Consider the following 19,050-nt stretch of genomic DNA (forward strand, 5'->3'; position numbering starts at 1 on the left):
CAGGGTTTGGTTAGGACATCACCAGCCAAGTTCTTGAGAAAATAAGAACCTTTGGATGCGAGCCTTTCAATAATAAAAGGCCCCTCCCAGTTCTCACCGAGTTTCCCGCTGTTGGGTTCTTCGTTGCTCCTTTGCCTTGTACGTAAGACCCAATCGCCTGGTTTGAATGCTCGTGCGCATAACTTCTTGTCATGACTGCACTTCATAGAATCCTGGTAAGTCATGAGATTCTGTAGGGCTTCATCTCTAAGCTCCTCCACAATGGCTCTGTCTCAAGCCAAGATGTCAGCATTAACCTCTGTGGAGATGGCTTGTGTGCGCACTGTTGGAGCGATTATTTCAGTTGGGAGTACTGCTTTAATTCCATATGCCAATGAAAAGGGTGACATTCCTGTTGAAAGACGGGGGGTTGTCCTATAAGCCTAAAGCACCCCCGGTAACTGTTTGGCCCAATTTCATTTAGCTTATTCAAGCCTTTTCTTCAACGTGTCAAGAATGACCCGGTTCGTTGCTTCCGCCTGTCCATTTCCCTGGGGATAGGAGGGTGCAGAGAAGTTATGCCGTATCTTTAGGGATTTGCAGAAGATATGGATCTCAGCAGAATCAAACTGTCGGCCGTTGTCCGATACCATTTCAGCTGGGACACCGAATCGGCACACAATATCGCGCCAAATGAACTGCTTGACATCTGAAGACTGAATCTGACTCAAGGATACAGCTTCAACCCACTTCATGAAGTAATCAATTACGACCAAGAGAAACCTTACAATACCTAGGGCCTTAGGTAAAGGACCCACAATGTCGAGTCCCCACTTAGAAAATGGCCAAAGGTTAAGTATGGGATGAAGCTCATTCGCAGGAAGCTTAATGATCCGAGTATGTTTCTGGCACGGTACACATATCTGGACAAACCGTTTGGCATCTTTTTGCATATATGGCCACCAATATCCTTGGTTAAGAGCTTTGTGAGCGAGACTCCTACCACCCGAATGATTACCACAGATGCCCTCATGAATTTCTTTTAAAATCTGTTGTCCCTATTCAGGAGTAAGGCACTGGAGGAGTGGGCCTGAACCCATGGGTTTTCTGTAAAGGCGGGACCCCCTCCGAGGTAGGTAACAACACGAATCGCCATACATCCCGTTTGACTTTGTCAGATAAAGCCCTGTCTAAGGGGAGTTCTCCAGTTCATAAGAATTCAACCATATTCCGACGCCAATCGAGAAGTAGAAGTTCCATTGACTCGATGTCGGAAAACTGATCATCTGGTATTTCAGGAGCATTGTCAGCAAGATCCATTTCGGAATCAACTGCAGAATCTTCCTCCTGTACAACCTCATTATCTGCCACTGCAGAGTCAGTATCCACCGTGGGGGAGATGTCAGCATCCTCCTTATGGCTGTGAGGAGAATCCTGAGTGTGATGCTCTTGGTGCTTGTCCCGCACTTTGCTGCGTGTAGTGACTGCATAAATCTGCGTGAATTCCTTGCATTCGACAGCATAGACGTCAGCCATATCTGGCAATGGGAGGTCAATGCTAGGTAGTAACTGGACCTCTACCCTGATATTGCGAGGTTCAATTGAATCAACTGCTGCTGACAGGTAGGCCAATGCATCAGCGTGCCAAACATCAGTCCTTGGTCTTTGCAAAATGGAGATGCACTCAAATTTTGCAGCGAGGTCGCGTATAACCTCTAAATAAGCCACCATTCGCTCATCCCGTGCTTGATATGACCCGCCAAACTGACAAGCAACTAACTTAGAATCCGTTACCATGTTGATTGTCTTTGCCCCCATTTCGAGCGCCGCTCTCATTCCAAATATTGTGGCTTCATATTCAGCTTCATTGTTGGAAGCAGGAAAGCAAAGTCGGACGGACCTCTCGATTCGGGTACCGTTTGGGTCGATTATCACACAACCGATCCCAGACCCCGTCTTATTACTTGAACCATCTGTATACACAACCCACGCCTCACCTCTAGTGAAATTCTCTTCAACGGTGTCAGGTTGATGGTTGGGAAAATCTGGCAGTTGTTCTTTCTCGAATAACTCGAGTGAAACCATGATATCTTCTACCGGGAAATCCGCCATCAGAGAAGCTAAAGCATGACCTTTTTCTGCAGTGCGAGGCTCATATAAGATGTGGTAAGCACTTAGGTAGTTAGACCAATCGCAAATGGCCGGACTCTTCGCTCGTCCGAAAGTGCCTTCGCGGGGGATATTATGTATACACTTTTACCACACGTCCCTGAAAATATGGCTTAACTCTGCGTGCTGCATGCACCAGGGCAAGCGCGATTTTCTCAATGTTAGAATATCTACTCTCTGATCCAGTCAACATTTTGCTAATGAAGTATATTGGGCGCTCCTCCGGGTTTTCCACAAACAATACTGCGCTTACTGCGATCTCAAAAGCTGCCAAATAAATTCCAATGTCTTGGCCAGTTTGCGGACTAACCAGGACGGGGGGTGATACCAAATATGCTTTAATTTCTTTGAAAGCCCTATCACAGTCCTCGTTCCAAACTGAGGCACCTTTCAACGTTTATAAAAATGGCCTGCATCGATCTAAAGATTTTGATATAAATCTATTCAAGGCTGCCAAACGACCGGCGAGCCGCTGAATTTCTTTTTTATTCGATGGTGGGGGAATTTCGAGAATGACCCGAATCTGTTCAGGGTTTACCTCAATACCCCGTCGAGTCATCAGAAATCCTAAGAACTTTCCAGATGCTAACCCAAAAGAACACTTCGAAGGGTTCAACTTCAGTTTATATCTTACGAGCCTATCGAATACCTCTTGTAAATGCTGAAGGTGGTCGGGTGTTTCTTTGGATTTGGCCACCATGTCATCGATGTAGACTTCCATGATACGCCCAATCAGATTGGCAAACATAGTATTCATCATCCTCTGATAGGTGGCGCCTGCATTTTTCAGACCGAATGGCATGACTCTAAAGCAATACAAGCTGTGGTTCATTACAAATGCCATGTGTTCCTGGTCCTCTTCAAGCAAAGGTATCTGGTTATAACCAGAGAAAGCGTCCATGAATAACAGACGCTCGAACCCGAGGTCGCATCGACTAGATCTGAGATGCGAGGTAATGGGTATGGATACACTGGGCAAGCTTTAGGTTGGTGAAGTCAATGCAAACCCTGAGCTTCCCATTTTTCTTTGGAACCGCGATGATATTGGATACCCAAGTCGGGTATTCGACGGGCTTGATGAACCCTGCTCCCAGCAGTTTACCAATCTCGTCATTGACCTTCAATTTTCGCTCGGGAGCCATCCGCCTTGGTCTTTGTCGAACCGGTTTGAATTTTGGGTCAATATCAAGTCTGTGGCAAGCGACCTCTGTGTCGACTCCGGGCATTTGGTTGATATCCCAGGCAAATATTTCTTGATAATCCCATAACAGGTGAATTAGAGCTCTTTTTTCGGTTGGAGGTAAGCCGGCAGCGATGAAAGTAGTTTCGTTGCTCTCGCCCCCTATCTGAACTTTCTCCAACTGATCGATCGAGAGACCTTCTCTAGAGCGTCGGGCTTCTCGTACCTAATAAGCCCAATGTTTCTGTAATTGCTATTTGGAATGATCAACCTGAGGATCGTGTTGCCCCGGACTTCGGATTTCCATGTATCTTCTAATGCCATATCATGGCACTAATGTGACATCATCTGGTCACTGCGGATCTTACATACTCCTGTAGGCGTGGGGAATTTTAACGCCTGGTGGAAGGTGGATACAACAGCCTGATTTGCATGGATCCAATCCCTACCGAAAATTGCATTGTAACAAGAACCACAATCTATCAAAAGGAAATTTATCCCGACAGATTGATGCCCCAACCGTGACAGGGAGATGAACCTTTCCAATGGCATGGGCTCGTTCTCCGTTGAATCCAATGATTGGGTTACGGTCTTTTATGATCAAGTCCTCTGAGAGTTTCATTTTGGAGTAAGCCCTAGTGAATAACACGCTAGCTGAGCTTCCTGTGTTGATAAGAATCTTCTGCACCCTAAAGATTCCTATCCATGCAGTAATGACAACAGCGTCATTGTGAGGGTAATAAACCATCATTCTCAGTGAACTTCAACTCGTGGCCTTCATAGGTCTCCGTATTGATACCTTGGTCAAAATTGAAACTGTTGACCTGGTAATGATCTTGTATATGACAAAGTTTCAAGCGTGTTTCTATCTTGCGCTGACGGCGGGAGACGCTATCGACACGTGCGTGGCATACATCGATAACATTGTGGTCAGCCAAGTTGATATGGGCTGACCGAGGTTTGTTTTGAACAAACTCAGTAAGTTGTCCCTCATCAACGAGGCGTTGAACTTCTTTCTTTAAAGCTCTGCAGTGATCTGTTTCATGCCCAAATCATCGTGATATTTGCATTTTTGATTTTTATCCCGCCTACCTGTAGGATCTTCGGGCAGCGGCCGAGCTGGCCGTAACATTTTTTTAGTTTTGATTTTTTCGTACAGGTCTACAAGGCCAAGAGTCAAAGGGGTGAATACCTTTTCATATAGATTTGGGGCCTTTGTATTATTCTGAGTACTCTTTTTGTTACCTTGATTGGTAATTTTATCCTTTGTGGAGTCCTTGGAAACGGGATCTGAGCCATTCTTTCTCTGTCGAGACTTTTGATCATGTTCCACTCAAACGTACCCTTCCACTTGGGTGAATAAATCAGAGAGGGTGGTAGGCGGCTTTCCAGTAAGAGAGTTGTAAAGTCCATCTCTGTCGAAATGGAATGCTTGATGGAATGCCTGTATTGCGAAAGCATCACTCACATCCTGAACTTCGGCGTGAAGCTTCCTGAATCGTCGTACCAAACTCTTGATTGTTTCACCTTTCTTCATAGCGAGATTGAACAGTGTGCTCGGACTCTTCTTCGTCTTCATATTGTACTGAAAACGTTTAACAAACATATCACTGAGCTTGGTAAATGAATCAATTGAACACGGAGCCAACTTGTTGAACCAGGACAGTGCGTATCCTTTCAACATTGCTGGAAAAATACGACTCATGAAATTCCCATAAGGTCATAGCTGCTTGGTAGCTCATGACGTGCTCGTTCGGACATCCATCCACGTCATCGTAAGTTGGAAGAGGGGGCTGTTTGAATGCCTCAGGATGAACACAGTCCCTAATGTCATTTACAAAGGGTGAAAATTTTGGACCTCGCACAGCCCTCTCCAAGAGTGGATCGTCTCGAATGGTTTGCCTGGTCACGGCTTGGTTAATCAATTCCTTAACCCTTTGTTCATTCATATTCTCATAGCTATCTTCATCTTTATTCTCTTCTCTCCATATCCGTTCATCATGGGCTAAGATTCGATTGGGATTCGGTCATTGCCGACGTTCGATTCTACCCCGCCTTCTGCCTGCTACTATATTAGCATGTAGTGGACTTTCATTCCAATTCGTGCGCTGGGATTCATATCTTGATCCGGACACCTCTATGGATGGTGGCGTTTCTGAACTGGAACTCAATGCAGCTGCTGGCATTCCAGATTGTTGTGACTGGTGTGTCCGAGGATTTGTGCCCAAACGATCCCAGACATTGTTTGACTGTGAATGAGGGGGGACCGGCATGATAGGGTGGATTGTCCGGCTTTGACTTGGATCTCTAACACGACCATTATTGTGAATAAGGTTTTGGCTATTGTCAGGATCTTCGCACTGTACCGGTTCGGCCCTTTGCCTTTGCCTACGTTCAGACAAAGGGGACTCGACCAATTGGTGCTCCTCAGGGTCTCTAGGCCGTTTGCCTAGTTGATTTCTCAATCTCTCGTTTTCCGCAACTATTCTTGTCAAAAGAAAGATAAGAGCAGGATCTGATTGATATTGCGGGTTCCTGATGGAGGCGCGTGGGTTACCATGCCGGCCTCCCCGGCCTCTTCCAGGACATCGCGCAGTAACATTGTGTTTGGGTTCAGTAGGACCATCCCTGACGTGTATTCTGGCAGCTCTTGTGCTCCGCACAGCGTTGCGGCGAGGAACATCGAGATTAGATTCCTGAATTCCTAGTGGTTCCAGAGTGTGTGGAACTATTTCAGATAGTCTGTTTCCTCCATTCGAAGATAGATCTACGACGACTCGACTACCCCACCTCTGTGGTGGTGCCTGGAACAGTCTCCATGTTCTGTCGAGTCGCTATGTGCCGATTGGCAACTTCTGTGTTACTCATCGCAATTTGTTCAGTCATGGTAACAAGGATGTATGAAAAATAACCGCGTGGTCGTGGGTTCGGTCCCCACAGACGGCGCCAAAGAATGTCGGGGAAAAAAATTAACTCGACGCTCCCGATGTGATGGTGCTTCTGAAAGCTCGAAAGAGATGGGGATTAGGATTTTTTAGGAAGAGAGACTGCACCAACATTCTGGTTGCCTACGTATCCAGTGAAGAATCCGGGATCAAGTCTCTTAAAACGTAGTTCTGGAGGCTGCAGAAGCCTTCGTATATATAGCAATCCCCTGCCTTGGTGGCCAAAAAAGGGATTCTCAGAGATTGCCTTCCTTGATGAATTCTAGTATGATCCTATCTAATATAGGATCATTCCCCAAGATTTCATTCTATCCTTGTGCAAGATCTTATCGATTGCACTATGATTTTTTGCTTCTGCAGATCGGATTATTGGATCAGAATCATCCGAACGGATTGGATCCATGGATTTGGGCCACCCGGATGGGCCCTGGACCTGTTTTGAACTTTGACGGATTAGAAGACCGAATGATCCAAAAGTGTTTATTTGGACAGCCACTGGACTGGTCCGCCGCTGGTCCCATATCCGGTCCATGGTTCGAGTACACTTTGGACTGGAAATATAATGTATGGTACACACAGGGGTTTTATCACAGAGTTTCAAAAAAGTTGATAAAAGATCTAGGACAAAAATGAATTCTTCTCTCGACTTAAGTGATAAAGATCTTGACGATGAAGATTATTGTAATGACGAGGATGGAAGTAAGACTACTACCAACCGAGCCAAGTTTAAGGGGCCATTGACTAAAGAAGAGAGTGAAGGAGATTCTAGTGATGAAGGTGATGATATTGACTCTGATGATGCTATCGACTCAGATGCAGAACTTGAAAGTAGTAATCCTTCTTCCAAAGAATCTCACCTATCAAGCAAGACGCTAAGAGGTTTTCGTAGATCCAAGGTAATGGCGACTGATAGTGGATCTAAGTTAGCGGTGACCTTTAACGCGAATGGGCAGCCTGTAGGAGAAAATTCAGAACAATTTTCTTCTCATTTGGGAAATATTGCATCTGAGATGGTGCCACTAACTTTTAGTGATTGGAGAGTAATCAAAAAAGGGTACAAAGTTCTGTATTGGCAATCAATCTTGGTAAGAACGATTTTTTTTTTTTTTACTTTGCTTTTCAGTAAATATATATAGTTATTATGATGTTCTTATTATATATGCTTAATTTTTTGATGGTGGGGTTGTCAAAACATTTCACGTATTATTTCTTATTTCTTGTAGCAAAAATTTATCTTGGATAAAGGGCTCAAAACTTATGCCCTCCAACAAATTGGAAGGTTGTGGTGGGCACATAAATCAAGATTGAGGGGAAAGATAAGAATTTATAGAAAAAAGAAAAAGGACATTGCACATCTCCAACCTGAAGACTGTGATGATGCAGAATGGGAGATGTTTGTTAAACAAATGTCAAAGAGAAAGTTCATTGTGAGTTATTTTGGTGATACTTTGAATATACTCATATTGTGAAATGTGTTATTTAACTCTTTTTACTGCAGTTGAAGAGTCAAAAGTTTCAAGAAATGAGGGAAAAGCAAGATCTCCCTCACACATGTAGTCGACAAGGCTATGCACACCTAGAGTTCCAAATGGTAATTAACTATCAAATTTGTGCAACTTTGTTTTTGTGTATGTATCTTGATTGTGGATATTGTTATCATGTAGCAAAAAGAGAGTCCGAATCCCTCGTCTATAACTAGAGTGGATGTTTGGTGAAAAGGACACTAAGAAAAATGGCAAACCATCAAATAGTAGAGTTGGGGAACGAATGGTATGTTTAGTTATATTTTCTAACCATAAGTATAGCCATAAATATCCTCGATTTTGTTGAGCTTTGCTAATTTCTCTATTAACATACATATCAAATGTGATTGCTATTGAAAAAAATAAAAGAAATTAGAAATTGCATCAGATTCTCGTAACCACTCGATATAAAATGATGCTCTTTCACAAGTACTTGGACTTGATCGTTATGGTTGTGTGAGAGGTAAAGGAGCAGGAGTAACTCCTTCAAAAGTAGGCGTGGTGTCACAAAACAAAGAGTTGGTCACCCAACTTTAGGAGAAGGTACTAACGGTCGAGAAGGATATGGCTCAAATGACCAATTTGGTGAATACTCAAAATGAACTTATAAGAAACTTAATTGCTTCTCTGAATATTCAAAAGGCAAGTGACAGATGTACAAGCATTGTACAATAGCTTATTTGATATTTGTTGTCTTGCTAGAGTACTTGAACTGACAATCTTAATATATTTTTCTAGGATGAAAGTCAACAAGTTGTGACTAAGCAAGTGATACAGTCAACTATTGCTCCAATTACTTCACTTTCGCAGGGTTTTTTTTAAAATATCTAAAGCAAAGTACTCTAGATTCTTAATTAGTAGACTAACAACTAACCAATGGTTATGATTATTTGGTTAGGGTTAAGGCATAGGCAGTGGTGATCAAGGGATACAAACTACTCTTCCATAGGTAAAATATTTCTTTTTGCAAGCAAGGGTAACTAGCTTTTGGCTTACTTGGTCTGGCACAAAAAAAAATTTTGAGTTAAAAAGGCCATTATGCAGTAGGGTTGTAAGATTAGAGTTAGTGTGTTTAAGGTGTTGGTGAGATTATATTAGGTCTATATGTGGTAGCCTTTTTCAGTTTACGGCTACTTGTGTACCATTAGGGAACCTACCTCTGTAAACACTTCCAGACTCGCCAATACCTACTTTATATTTTAAATTGGATGTATAGCTCCTGAGCTGCCAAGGAGAAAATTACAGTGTTTTCTCGGTTGCCACTTCAGTCCTGAACCTTTCGATTGTGTCTGATATTTCTCTGGCCATTTTATTAAATCTTTCACAAGCTTATAACAAAATGAAAACTAATAGCAGCTAGCTCGTTAACGCGTAGCGAGTGAGATAGGTTGGAGAAAGGCCAACGAGTGGCGGGCGTAATGAATGATGAGGCTGACGAAAGATGGGGGAGCTTACATTAGGCAAAAATCTTTCCTTTCTCTAAATCGTTCCTAAGTTAGTCGTGCTGGAAGGGGAGGTGTGGCTAGATTTGATTTCTTTTTCTCCTCACATAACAGGTGAAGGCACAAAGTCACTCACTTGTTGTTTGGGGCAATAGGAACGGCTGGGGCTTTCCCTTCGCCTTTGCCAAGGAACAAAAAGTATCCAGATACCCCTGACACTCGGTGTTTTTTAGCCTACAGATACGCCTTCTGGATCCCTTTTTGGGACAGAAAAAACTTTTGTAATTTCTTTTTCCGAGGAATATCCCTAGTCTGATGGTGAGGGGACTCAGGCTTCTCGGACTTTGACTCCTACCATCTGCTTTGTTCTGTCTCTTCAGTTAGTTCTACTATATTCTTTTTTTTTGTTGGTCTAATGTTAAATCAAATAGAGTACACTGAACACCAGCCCAATCTCGACAAAAAACAAGTACACGTTTACCTTCCTTCCTCTAGCCCTTGGTGACATCACTAACGAACTGACCCCTGACCTTCGAACCTCCCATTCCTAATATAGCTTGTCAATCACTTCCAGCCTCTTGATTGCCTATGAAATAAAAATGGGGACGAACTCCAGACCAGGCCTTTCTTGAGACTTAGCTCTTCGTCTAGCAGCAAGAAAGAAAGGCAAGGAGATAATAACGAATACCATTATTACCTAGCCTGCTCTTCTCTTATAGAACATATTCACCCTTCTTTTAAACACTAGCAACTCGTTCTTCTCCAGCATGAAAGTCGATATATTACGACCAGCGCGGTTGTTTGGTTTCACATGACTAGTTGATTACAACAAGAATCTAGCTTGGATTGCTTTCTGGCCATAAGTGTTTTCTTGGGTGAAGTTGCAACGTTCTCTTGGACAGGCCAATGGCCAAGGCTTGCTCTGAGAATGCCCATTGTTAATAAACATTAACATTATATTACTTATCGTGAGTCCCAGGGTGAACCCATAAAGTGAGTGGATCGGCGGCCAGCATAGTACGAGGAGATATTCAGATGAAGAGGAAAAGGCAGCTTCCTTAATTCCTCTTTCGAGCTTCCTTTTCTTTCTCTAGGTCTTTTATTCTCTAAGGTAAGGGCAGTGAAAGAAAGCCATCTGCTATACTTCCTGTAAGAAGTCTCTTGGAATAAGTGACTAGCCCTAAATTCCTTTGGTCCTTAGACCGATCTGCCACATGGTTCTAAAGACAATCATCAATTATATAATATATGGATTCACCACTGAACGTATTGCTTAACTGGAGTCATCCCTAAGGGCTCGAAGGCCCAAGAATGAGTGAAGGCTGCATTCGCTGAGCCTTTTCGAACTATGATGCTTCGAGACCAGACTCAACCAGGTCACCCAAAATGACATTTTTGTTGCGGCTTCATCGTCTGTGGGGGACTTAGGTGAGGGTCTGTTATGCTCAGTTAAATACCCCCGACTTTTGATTTTCAGCTTGATGTTTTTAAGACATGGACACGTACAGAATATCATGCTCTTTGTCTGCCAATGCATGCATGCATGCACACCTTCATCAATGCATGCATGGCATTACAGCTTGATGTTTTTATTGTTGTTGGTTTTAATTGGATGTCTTCACCTGCTGCTACTGAGTTAGAAAGTACAATTATGGATTGGCTTAGAAAAATGCTAAAACTTCCCAAGTCTTTCCTGTTTTCTGGTAATATATAGCTGGGGTGTGTTGCAAGGGGCTACTTGTGACGCCATTTTGTGTGCACAAAATTATTTGCACCTGCAGAACCTTAAACATGAGGGGACATAGCAGGGACTTATTATACTTGGTTATTATACTGAATTTCTTTTTGTTTGGGTAGGGTTGAGGCATAGGGAGTAATGATGATTAGGGTATACGAACTACTACAACTTTTTTCCACAGGTAAAATATTTCTTTTTACAAGGGGTAACTTATGGCTTATTCAATGCTCATTTGTAATTAGACAGTATCAAATGGTTGTTATGCATGTATTGTTGATGTAATTAGAGTTTAAGAATATATGCTTGTGTTGCAGTCTGCTCAAGGCAGCTACACTGGACTGACTTGGCACTCGATTTTGTCATAGTTAGAGTTTGATTTGAGCTTCATTGACCAGTAAATTTAGTGCTTTGTGTCTGCTATCTAATGAACCCTGTTTCATTGCATTTTGATATCTGAGTTGTGAGTTATGTTTCGAAGTGGAATGTTCCAACTAAACTTCCTACACCTATGCTTGATAAAATGCGAAGTTTTAAATAATGAATCACTATGTTGACTGATTTCAAACAATTTTCTATTTGTCTTGAAACAAATGCTCGAAAGTCAGGTGAGTAATAACCATACTAATAATTCATTGCCATGTTTCCTACTTGTAAGCTTATTAGAATGTATGCAACATTTTTTTATAGTAACTACCTACTTTTGATTATGTACTGATTACCTAAATTCTTAGTTATTATATTTGTGGCTTCCTTTTTTTTGGGTAGGGTCAAGGCGGAGGGAGTCATGGGCGACAGTGCAAGTTGATGAATTGGACGGCTCCACATGATTTAGTTGCTAAAGGACATTGGGAGACTAACGATCCTTTTAAATCGGTATATGGTGTACCTCTTGGAGATAATGCCTCTAAAGTTTGGGTAGATGAAATTGTGAAGTCAAAATCCCGTCTTTGGAGAGAAAATTCTGAATTGCAAACAATGGGAGATGCTAAAGGAACCACAATTGCATGGCCCACACAGCACGTCATATTTACTGATAATCACCACACGAAGTAGGTTGGGATTAGGATGTTTATTTTTGTCTAATTTTGTGAAACTTGAATCGCGTTTTAAGTCATTTTTGTCCTTGTACAGTACACAATGAAATTGTATATTTTGGGTATTAATTAATGAATTAAGTTATTATTGATTATCGTGTGTATGTATTTTATAGACATTGTTATACTTTGGGTTTTGCAGGTTTAGTGGTTACAACTAGGGGTGTGCATGGGTACCCAATTACCCGAACCCGAATCGGAACTGGAACCATTTATAGCGGGTCTGGGTCTTAAAATGTTAGACCCATTTAAAATGGGTTCAAGAACCGACCCAATAAAGAACCGAAATTGCTAGAACCGAATAGTAAAAAACCGATGGGTATCCAAACCGAAACCGGAACCGATTAGTTTAATTTTGATATATAGAATTTAGTATTATATTACACTAAATAAAAACAAACCCAAACATTATTATTATATATAGTATTATATATAGTCTATATTTGTTAGGTGTAAAATTATACTAAATATATATAACATTTAGCATAATAGTGAATGTGTGTTATTAAATGCATCTTTTATAATATTATATTAAATATGTGTATTATAAATATTAATAATAATGTTTAGGTGTCTACGTCTATACGTATAGTCGTATACTATGAATTAACTTATGCACTGTCTATATTAACTAATGCATGAACGCAGTGCGTGCTTGATATATTACATGTATATATATTAGATAACTAATAATGTAATGCTAACTAACAATTGTGGTACATGTGGTATTTATTCTATATATGACGCATTACGTATAGTATAATATACATATGTTCGATTTAAAATATACACATACATATAATGTATGAGAATGTATTTAAAATTTTTAGATAACTTTCAAATATTATTATTGAATTTAGGACAATTACTTCTTATGAGAGGACAAAAATATCGATGATAAGTGTTATAGTCGCCGTAAACCAACTTTTATATCAGTTATATAACTAAAAAAAATAATTTTAGCAATAAAAATATATAACCCGATAAGGAACCGAAACCGGAACCGGAACCGACTTAATTAATGGGTATGGATCCGGGTTTTCAAAATATAAGAAAAAATCCGAAAGAACCAAACCCGATAGGAACCGCTAAAAATAGACCCAGAATCGAAACCGGTAAGAACCGACCTATAACTGGCCCATGAACACCCCTAGTTACAACAATTTAGTAGCACATATTAATAGTACTGTGTGAAAATGTAATTGTGTACAGGTTTCTAAAAAAAACAGTAATTGTGATTAGGAAAAGTTTTAAAATAGATGTGCACAACTTAAAATGCTATAGAACTGATAGCGCTAAAGAGAAAATGCTATTAATAAATAGATAGCACTAAGGAACAAACTCTATTAATAAATATATAGCGCTAAGGAAAAAACGTTATAAATATAGTAGCGTTTGTCATAATAAACGCTATCGGTTGGTAATCGCGCTAAAGAAAACACGCAATAAATATAATAGCGTTTGTCATAATAAATGTTATTGATATTTAATAGCGCTAAGTGAAAACGCTATAAATATAATAGTGTTTGTGAAGAAACGTTATAAATTCAAAAGCGTTTTTGCCGAAAATGCTATCAATAAAAGCATAGCACCGTCATTAATAGCATTTTGGAAAATGATATGGACACCAACCATAGCGTTTTTTGCATGCTATCTTAGGACTTTTCTGCAGTAGTGATAGTCTTTTATGTCATAGCTCAGAGGAAGCTTCTTCTTCTGCCGTATTTACTTCTGTTTTACACAAACTAGCCTGTGTCTTGTAAATAGAGCAAGTTTTCTTCCCTTTGGCTACTACAATGGAACCTCTGCTCAGTTTCCATACCCTGTTACCAAACGAGTTTAGAAAGCCATCATCATCTAACTTCCCAGTGGAAATTAGGCTTAGCCAAATGTCAGGGACATGTATTACATCCTTGAGTGTCAAGGTGTAGTCGACATTGGTTTCTACATGAACATCATCAATGCCTACAATCTTCGAGACGCCACTATTACCCATCTTTACCTCACCAAATTCACCACAGCTGTAGATAGTGAAGAATCCCCTGTGTGGTGTGACGTGATAAGATGCTCATGTATCTATCACCCATTCTGTATCCTGGCATGAGGTACTAAGACAACACACACCACATTCTGACACAATTCCCACTAGATCATCGTCTACTAGTGCGGTAGTATCTCTGCCTGTGTTTCCGTTCCTTTTTACCATGTCTTCATGTACACAGTTATTCTTCGCATCCCTCTTCAGTGTTCTACACTCATACCTGAAATGACCCTTGGTGGCACAATAGTAACATTGTCTCTCTGCCTTAGGAGTTCTAGCTTCACCCCTAGATTTGCTTCTGTCATCACCTTTAGAATGAGATGGTTTTCTACTCTTACCTCTCCCCCGCCTCTCTGTGACAAGGATCTCTAAGTTAAAGGAGCTGCTTCTTGAACCCCTTCTTGTCTCCTCATTCAACAATGCCCTCGTAGATAAGGATGTCCAAACGGGTACCTGGCCCGGCCCGAACCCGACTTTTAGGGTTTTGAACGGTATTAGGTTACCTGAATCCGGACCGGTTTTCAGCAGGTCGGGTTCAGAGTCGAGTATTTTGTTGAGAAGTGTGACCAAATCCTACCCTAACCCTATATTTTGGGTACCCATCGGGATCGGGTTCGAGTTTCGGGTAGGATAAATCCCGGTATAAATGAAGAAAGAAGACAATAAGAAACTTTATTTGAAATATATATCTACATTTTATTCCTTCTTCGGTTATCCACCAATCCTTCAAACAAAATAAAACTTTTAATGAACTTGGAAGTAATTATCACCTATACTCGGACATAATTATTTGATATGATTTAAAAATATATGGGCTCGGAATGAACTATAAACACATAATCACGTGCAATTACTAAAAAAATTGGAAATCCCGACATAATTTTTTTCATAATCCAATATATTAAATAACTCATCATTGTAAACATGAATGAGATCATAGTCCAAATATTTATCTAACTCATTCTTTTTTATAAGATTAATAATATGCAATTGAAACCGGATTTGGGGTTCGATTTCGGTCTGGGTTCGGTTTCGGGTTTTTTAGCCTTTTTAACGGGTTTAGGGCTAAATTATCGGGCTGGGCCGGGTTTAGAGAGTATAACTAAACCCTACCATATGTATTTTGTTTTGGGTTTGGGTTCGGATTTTGTCAGGTTCGGGCAGGGTATTTTGTTTGGATTTTGCATTGGGTGGATTTCGGGTTTCGGCCAAGATAGACATCTCTACCCGTAGCCATCTCCATGGAAATAACTCCATCCTTAGCGGCTCCGTTAAGAGAAACTGTTAACGTCTCCCAATTGTCAGATAGAGAGTTTAATAGGAACAAAGCCTCAATTTTATCTCCCATATCAATCTTCATCAAGTGCAACTGATTGATGGTATTATGTACTTCATTAAGATGCTCAGACATTGAAGAACATTCTTTGTACTTCGTGTTAGCAAACTTCTTAATGAGCAGCACTTTGTTTTCGGCCGACTTCCTCTCATAGAGGTCTTCGAGTTTCTTCCACAAGCCAAAAGCAGTAGTCTCTTGGGATACATTGTGGAAGACACTGTCGTCAATCCACTGTCGAATGTACCGTATTGCTTTTCTGTCAAGCTTGCTCCATTCAGCCAAAGCAATCGTTTTCGGTTTTTCTCATCCATTTTCAATGGGTTGTGCCAAGTCCTTGTAATATAGCAAGTCTTCCATCTTGGCTTTCCAAATAGTGTAGTTTGCTCTATTTAGACTAGTCATGCGAGTGTTCACTGAATGATCTATCTCTACAAGTTATTTAAACTCAAATCTTCTCTCAAGAATTTTGTCAAACACCTTCCGAGCAAAATTCGGATAACAACATAGGTTAATCTAACCTGGCTCTGATACCACTTGTTGGGGAATAACGATTCCAATCGATCCCCACTACATAAATAACTTGTATTATGAACACACTACTACTCCAGACAAAATCTAAATTTCCACTACAACCAACCTAGCATGCCCAACTCTCTAAACAACTATCAACAACAAATAATAATGCAAAGAAAGTAAAACATACCACAATACAAAAATATATCGTGGTTCGACCAATGGTGCCTACTTCCACAAGAGCTAATCATTTTATAACGTAGGAATGAATATTACAATCACTCCTCTCAAGTCTCTCCACCTTATTAGATCACTCCTCTCTCTTTACAGGTTTTTTTCTCTGAAAAGATTATCTCTCAATCTTGATTGCTCTCAAAATTGGGTTTCAATTTCGTGACTTTTGTGTTGGCTAGGTTTTCCAAAACCTTGGTTTTGGTTTATATCCCAAAAACCTAATTCGCAGTTACTGTAGATAGAAATTGCGAAAAATAGACATGGGTGTGGGCACGCTCTCGGCAAGGCCAATTTCAAGCACGCGTGCCCTCAAGTGCCTGTTCCGAGAGAGGCTGATAAAAACTATCTTCTTTTCCAGTAACAAGGGCGCGGGTGCGCCTTGGGCTTAGACCAATCTGAGCGCGTGTGCTTAGACTTCTTCACGCGAACAGAACTGATTTCTCTCCTCTTCCTCATTCTCATGTGAGGGATAACTCCAAAAATTAAATCTAGTAATGTCTTGCTTGATAGAGAAATGTGTGGGAGGTTAGGCGATTTTGGTTTGGCTCGAATGCATAGTCATGGGCTAGCAGCAAGCACTACTCGTGATGTGGGAACTGCTGGGTATATGGCGCCTGAAATAGTCTGGAGTCGCCGTGCATCAACTCTAACAGATGTCTTTGGTTTTGGGGTATTGATTCTCGAAGTTTTATGTGGGAGGAGACCTATTGAGGACGGAAAGCCTCCTTTGGTTGATTGTATATGGGGACTGATGGAGAAGGGTGAATTGGTAAACGCAGTAGATGAGAGATTAAAAGCCAAAGGAGGATTCGACAATGATGAGGTAGAAAGCCTGTTTCACTTGGGTCTTTTGTGTGCTTACCCAGATCCACGCATCAGGCCTACGATGCGGCAATTGTTGAAGGTTTTGGACGGAACGCCCAGTACCGATGACTGTTTGCTTGAGAAAATGAAGTTTTCAACAATGTAGTCCAAGTATAATCGAGGCTTGCATCAAGGAGCACATCCCACACTTGAGCAGATTGGACAGTCAATCCCATCTTACATGTCTCTTTCTGGGTCAGACATCATTATGGAAGGCCGATGACAAAGTTTCTTGCAACTGCAAATAGATTGTGGACTTTACAAACCCACGGTCCAACCAGCACGCACTGTGATTCTCACATGTCATTCCCATTGCCTTGCTTGTGGTCGACTGGTCGGAGCGGCATATTTAAGCACTAAGATGATAGCATGAGCAAGGTGAATGAAAATCCCCACTCGGTAATCAAATTTTTTTTACAGTCCTTGTATTGACTCCTTGCTTTTGGCTTCATATTAGCGCTGGTCCTTGGCGGTCGCTGCCCACCAAGTATGAATTCTCCATTATTGTTAATTAATTAATGTAATATTGTAAAATAGATTCAATCTAATCTTTTGTTCCAGATAGGTAGGTGCCGGCCGGTATAGTTTCCTAGTTCTATTAGTCACCATCACGGGGATTGAGGATTCTATGATACGTGAAAAAGAGAAAGACTAGTTTGTTCTTACTCAGATCTATAGAACATTTTCTTCTATTCTACCTTACCAGAAATGCAAGCTAGTGATGATGGGCTCGTTCTGGTGTTGTTTATATCGATCAAAAGAGCATTTTAAGTATGTGTTTCCTTGATCTCTATTTATATTAGTTCGTTGTCGCAATATTGTGAAATAGCACACAGTTTAGATATAATTAGCTGCTTGTGTTAAATTTTATATTAGTGGTGATGCTAGGAGAGTTGTGACATTGATATATTGAGAGAAACCAAAAGAAGAACAATGAAAAATAATATAGATTGATTGATTGAGAGAGAGAGAGAGATTGATTAGGGTTAGAGTGATTGTGTTTTTCTCTATCCAGAGTTACATATTTATACTAACCTAAAAATATGATAATAGAAACTATTAGATATGGATGTCCACACTTATAGAAGCGTGGGACTTTACATATAGGACATATTCTAATACTAACATATTTTAATACTCCCCCTCAAGTTGTAATGCCGCAAACTTGCAAATTACAACTTGAATGGCAGAAAGAAAAGATAAAAATACAGCTCCCCCTTTCACATAGAACTGCCTTTAGTTGAAGAACTCAAACAACTGTTGAGACGAAACGTTATGGAAAGTGAAACTGTCGGTATAGACAATGGCCTAACCTGAAAACTAAATTTGTACCACAGGCACAAATTGGAAACATAACACCTGTGTGATGAATGCAACCTGAGAGATAAATATGAATAGTGCAGTGATGATGTGACTGCAACCTAAGAGATTAATACTGAGTACCTAGCACCACTGCGGCATAAAAGGAATCAAAAACTGAAAAGCTGAACCATCAACGACAGCAGCATATGAGAAACTCCTCAATAAGAAGGCAAAAACAGAAATCCGGTGAAACACCATAGAACTCATAACCATGACATGAAAGAGAGTCAAACCCTTATAAATGAAAGAACTTATCAACCAACCAATAATAAAAAATTCCACCAAATCATATTATTAGTTGAGACGAGAAGAAACCGCGTGAAACGATTACGATGAAACAATCGCGATGAAGCGAGAAAGATAGAAAGAATAATTCCTCGCGAGATAGAGGACGTGTGCCCCTATAATACTTCAAACAAACAACTTGAAACATATAACAAATACTTTGAACTGAATAAAACACAAACTTAGGTTCTTGGAGGTCGTCGCATACAGCACGCCCGAGATACCGTAAAGTAAAAGTGGGCGCTGCGTGCTATGGAGAATAATGACAAAGAATCGCGAGATATATAGATGAGGTGTGTTGCTTAGCTGCTAAGCTGAGAAAACTTAATCGAAGCGCGTATGCGC

The 19,050-nt window shown here is 40.7% G+C and overlaps 1 pseudogene across 1 annotated transcript in view; it reads left to right on the forward strand.

Moving 5' to 3' along the window:
• Positions 1-19,050, forward strand: part of LOC147476382 (L-type lectin-domain containing receptor kinase VII.1-like) — a 42,391-nt pseudogene that overhangs the window by 21,838 nt on the left and 1,503 nt on the right. Inside the window, exon 2 of the transcript XR_015209305.1 lies at positions 16,676-17,829. The product of XR_015209305.1 is annotated as an L-type lectin-domain containing receptor kinase VII.1-like (transcript). The remainder of the gene's footprint in view (positions 1-16,675; positions 17,830-19,050) is intronic.

Source organism: Coptis chinensis, chromosome 9, assembly GCF_015680905.1.
Source record: "Coptis chinensis isolate HL-2020 chromosome 9, ASM1568090v1, whole genome shotgun sequence".
In the NCBI taxonomy this organism is placed as follows: Eukaryota; Viridiplantae; Streptophyta; class Magnoliopsida; order Ranunculales; family Ranunculaceae; genus Coptis; species Coptis chinensis.